We start from the raw sequence: 6000 nt of genomic DNA, 5'->3' as shown, positions 1-6000 counted from the left end.
TATATTTCTATTCTATATTGTTTACTTTTACACTAGTTATCGTGCATGAACCTGTTTTGGATACAGGCACGCTGATAAAGTAACGTACACCAATAATGACCAGCAGATGAATGTTGTATTGTTAAATGTTACCTATTTTATTTCCAGTTGATCGTTTTGATTTTTTAAAAATGTTTCGAAAACATTATTTGTTTTAAAAATAAGAAATAAAGTGTTGTTATTTAAGAACTATTTTGTTTTGGTGTATAAATATTTTAGACGATGAAGCATTCAACACGTGTAACCTACTACTCTAAAAACAACCAAAAAACCCCCCAAAAACCAAACCGGACGTAGTTGTGAATTAAAATGGTTAATTTGATTAATTTTTTAAATTATATATAAATAAAATAACTAGCTATACTGTCTTTAGATATCAGCTTTATCCTGCTCAGTTCGAAAGGCAAATACTGCTCGGCGGAGCCTCGAGCCATTCGTCATTCTAACCGTCGCAAGATAAAGCCGATATTTTACGGCAGTAACAAGTTATTCTCTGTATATTAATTGCAAAAGCATTTTGTTCGAAAATTACATGGTTTACAATACTACCAAATACAATCTCAATTAATGAAGATAATGGACTAACCGTACACTTAACAGTTTATCCGTATTTATAGTGCTTTTAAACAACTGAGCCTAATAGACTGAATTTTTCTATTATTGTATTCATACCCATTCTGTCGCATAAAATGTATTTTGATACATTAATACAAAGACCAAAGCAATAAGAGCTATACTGGATTTACAAATAAATAAATAAATAAATAAATAAAACAAAACAAAACAAAAAACGCCAGAACACTCAAACCCAGGACTTCTAGATTATAGTAGTCTCACTCCCTTGGCTAATGATATTCAATGTTGGACTAGTAAATAACTACTATTATCATGCCCGACGGCTAGTGAAAACAAAACCTGTCAAGTGCTGCATTTAAGTCTATTTTGTAAATATGAATATCCTGGCCCTACTCCTACCTCCCCAATCTTAGTGTTTTAAGCTCTATCTCTTTAGGTGACATATCTGATTATTACTATTAGTAAAATTGTATTTACTTTAAAGTAAAGTAGGGCTAGAGGATTTTTAATAGTGACTAGTAAAAACATTTTAATTACGGATTCCATGGCTAGTGGATTTTATAAAAACATTCTAGAAGCCCTGCCAAACCACACCATACGTTAATCAAAAAGATGTAAGTAAATGATGTAAGCAATAAACAACAACACAAATCCATAATAGTATTTTACTGCCTAACACCTAAGGGCAGTGTCTTTTCATTTTAAGCATTGTAAAAAGTGTCCCTTGTACTCAAGTTGAGCTTCAACGGTTAGTTAACAGGCCATCCTTTTCAAGAAGCGGATCTAGCCGAGTATGTGGGAACGTGATTCCTACTTAAAAGTCCTTTGACGCTAATGACCCCCCCCCCCCCCCCTCAGTAGCGGGTTCGCAACCCGGTACCGGCTCCCACCCAGAGCGAGTTTTAACGAGTCAGTGGGTAGATGTAAGGCCGCTACACCCTCTTCTCTGTCACTAACCACTAACAATTAACAACAAACCCACTGTCTTGGGTAGACAGCCCAGATAGCTAACGTGTGCCCAGGACAGCGTGCTTGAACCTTAATTGGATATAAGCACGAAAATAAGTTGACATGAATGAATAATGAATGTTGGAAAAATGAAGTGGGTTTCCTCTGGAAACCATGTGCCAGAATTATCAATTTAATGTTTACCATGCAGAAGCCAGTAATTAATTAATTCATATGCTCTAGTGGTGCTGTTAAACAAAATAACTTTAATTTTAATTCCATTTCGTAAGTCGAACTTAAATGTAGTGGGTTTCTCAGAAGACCGTGTGTCAGAATTATCAATTTAATGCCATCCAGAAGCCGATAATTAATTAATCCGTGTGCTCTAGTGGTGTCGTTGAACAAAATAAACTTTGATTTTAACCACCAATTCCGTGAGTCGAACTTATTTTAATCTGAACGACAACTCGAATTAAGCATATTCCAAATCGAATATCTTCGAATTTAAGGGACATTTTGACTCAGTCATGGAAGCTCCCGCGAATCACTGTGTGCGGGTTGACACCCAGTAGCCGATGTATTTTTCGTGCTAGGGTGTCGTTAAAAATTCATTCATTCACTCACTGTGTGCGGTTTCTCTGTGGGAGGACTGCCACTCCCCAGGACAATGTTATGTATTTTACTTCCGTCTGCAGGACCATACATCCTACTTAGGTTCATAGCAATATTCAGTTGGTGGTTTACAAACTGTTGGTATACAAAGTGCTTATAAATACGAGAAAGAAAACCGCCATAGCTGGAAAAGATATTCGGAAAATGGCCGCATCCAGTATGTTACTAATATCTTTCCACGTGACATCATTAGCGGCTACGTTCTTAGAAGAATAGTTCATTTCCTGTTTGGAGCAGCTGTCCATTTTCAGACTTGAATGAAACTGCTGGTTAGGTCCGTTTGAAGTTTTATTATGTAAAGTATTATTGTTTAGTCTGAAAACACGTTCAAGTTGTCTTGAAAAAGTCACCAGCCATTTTGGAATGGGACGTACTTTCTCGTCTCTGTGATGAAAATTAGTCAACAGAATGGCCAACCATACAAAGACTGCTCCAATGGTTGTGTTGCTAACTAGGTACACGACCAGAGATGATATGTGCTTGGACGTTTTGGGTAGATTATCCATTATAAAGCTCATCATGACACCAAATGCCAGAAGAATGGTAACCGAGAAAGATATTTTGTCCCCAGAATCTAAAGGGATCGCGAACACAAACACGCTTAGCAGAGAAAGCACGAATGAAGGCAAGACGACGCTTATTACTATGAACATTGATCTCCTCTCCAAATGAATGGACACGATTATCACTGGACGATCCATATCGCCTGGTCTCTGCAACACCCTGTCTACAGATGTAGACGCAATTATCCACTCGCCGTTTTCCACATACAAATTGAGTCCAACTTGTTTTGAACCAGGATACAAGTCCAGGTACTTCGGGCTCTGGCCCCAGATGATTATCTCCACCTAGCACATCTGCTTGTCAAATGGGAAGTTCGACGTGTCCACCTCGCAGTGAGTGTTGAACGCAGACCCCGGAAACCATACCACCAGACCATCTGACGTGACGCTCAGGACGTTATTATTCGCCGCCAGATGTCGCAGTTCGTCTACGGTGTTCTTCACAGCAATGTTAGGCTTCCAGACTGTGTCTTCTGGTGGCCAAATGACGCCGACGTGCCCGTATTTACCCTTGTCCCAGGCCAGCAGCTCGTCTGATCACCAAACACTCATCCATGCAGTGAAGGACAACTTCTCCTGAACCTCGTTGAAACTGTTAATAGAAATGAGGTTGAAATTCAACGAGATGTTAACAATATGCGACTGGTTCTTGACTGGTCGAATGTTTGGATTGTTGGACCAGACTTTGTCTTCGTACAGTTTTTGAACATCTTCGGCGCTCTGGGTTCTAACATACTTGTACTTGCAGCAGGCAAATAATATAACAGCAATAAATAGACATGTACGATACATAATTATATATATAAAAAAACCCATATGAATGTGTCAGTCGTTAGTACCAAGTTAAAGAACTTCTCAACGGTACCAAAATACTAAGTAAAAAACAGAAATAAAAACAGTGTAATTATACAAAGACTGTTCCACTCAATGTATTAACATCATTCCATGAACAAAACCAATCATGTGTTATGTTCAAAGCATTAATTTGGAATCATTCAGAATATATTCTCAGAATGCCCGCTAAGTGGTTTTAATAACCGTTTCATTAGACTAAATAGGCAATTCTACAGGTCATAGCTTCGAGACATCAATGAATCGTTTTATTAATTATTATTATTATTAAATGGAATTCTGTGGAAATTTGGTTATGCTTGGAAGTAAAGGCACATTTATCACAACACTGATTAATCAAATTCATCAACAATAGATTCTCTTAAGGGCAATTGTAAGCGACGATATGTTCCGGTCATAAAACATTCCGGTTGCAGCGTAATTTTAATTTATTGCAGACGAATAGTGGCTCCCGATTAAAAATCAAAAGAGTAAAGTTTGTTTTATTTAACGACGCCACTAGAGCACATTGATTTTTTTTTTTATCTTATCATCGGCTATTGGACGTCATACATATGGCTCTCGATTATTTAATCAGTTCGAACACTATGGCGTTACGGTTAGTCTTAAACTTAGAATGAACATTCCGGAGTATCATATTAATGGAAACACTGTGCGGCCAGATATATGTCCAGGCGGATAGAGTATACTGTGACACAATAGTTATTATATATTTTTAAAATATATATCGGATGCCCCCTCCCCACCCACCCCCCAAAAAAGAGAAGAAAACAAAACAAAACAAAACAATAACCCTACTGAATATAGAATGATCTATTTTAACGTATGGCGAATGTAATATTTATATTTTACACCCGTTACTTATGGATATTTGCCACCTTCATTGAAACTTGTAGGCCCATAGATCAAATATTGTTAAAGTAGTAACGGATTCCAAATTGCAAGTAAAAAATGCGAGTCCAGACGGGAATGAAATGAGTGCAATGAACGTCGCATTGTTTGTACTTACAATTTTTAAAGGGACATTCCTGAGTTTGCTGCATTGTAAGATTTCTACGATTAAACTTAGATATTAAATATATTTTCTTGTTTAGAATATCAGTGTCTGTATATTCAATGTGTCTCTGTCATCTTAATATTTGTAAAAAGCCCAAACTGGAGTTTGTCTTCAAATAATTTTGTACGTACGAAAAAAACATATTTTAGCAAAATAAAATGAAATTTAACCTAGTAAAATATTAGAACAATCAGAAACACGTTTAATATACAGCCACTAATATTTTATGCAGAAAAATATATTTGATATGCAATTACAATCGTAAAAAAAGTCTCTGTTAGTCGATAACATTTTATAAATTGCAGCAAACTCAGGAATGTCCCTTTAAGCGGTATTAACTGTTCAAGGTCAAAATGGTCTTTAAAAACGAATTGGGAGACTGACCTTTGCATAGAATTTCCCAACAGAGAAATCTAAACCATTAAAACACATGTACTTTTGCATCATACGTAATATTGTTTTGACATTTTGCCAGTGAATATGCATACTAATGACAAAACCATGAACTCATATGGTGGAAACAAACGGTGAAAAGTTTTCAGACCAGCTAATTTTGCGGGGTGTGCCCGCGTTTTCTGAAAAGAAGTGGATCACTATCTTAAAGGCTTTAATAGAAAACGTGATTATGTTTTTGTAACATAACTAATCATTTATAAGATAAATGTTAGTTCCAAAGAAACGGAATACATCTAAGGTATATGGCAAAATAATTTTAAATAATTTTATAATAAGCCTACTAGTATAGAGATAAAACTTAACAGTTATGGCTGTCACACTCAAAACATATTATTAATGGATGTTCTTACCACATTAATTGATATAACAAGAAAAAACAAAAACATTTTTACACTCATAGATGAGTTTCCTGCATTTTAAACATTCCCAGTCTGGAGCTCCTCGCGGTAAGACGTGTTTGTTTCGCTCGTGCACACTGCACGTGCTTTCGCAGCTCGACTTGGGGATACTTCACTTTGTTGTTTTTATCAGCGAAGTGACGTTTTCTACTGGGATGTATGCGGCCATTGGAACTGATTGAACGCTGGAACGCTTCTCGTTTCGACACTATGTTGACTTGTTTTTTCGTGACTCGTATGACGGCCATTCTGCAGAACGCCACGGTTGTTCGCGTTTAGTCTCTACATGTCCGAGCCTGTCCTAACAGCACTGGAAAATTGACCGCCCCTCTCTAAGAAGAAATAGGAAGCGGGGTCGGCCCCTACTACTCTTTTCTAGACTTTACTTTGTTTTATTGTGATACCATCTCGTATCCTCCGGAGTCGGGCCCGTCCGCAC

This window comes from Gigantopelta aegis, chromosome 3 (genome assembly GCF_016097555.1).
Source record: "Gigantopelta aegis isolate Gae_Host chromosome 3, Gae_host_genome, whole genome shotgun sequence".
In the NCBI taxonomy this organism is placed as follows: Eukaryota; Metazoa; Mollusca; class Gastropoda; order Neomphalida; family Peltospiridae; genus Gigantopelta; species Gigantopelta aegis.
This window is presented reverse-complemented; position numbering follows the sequence as displayed.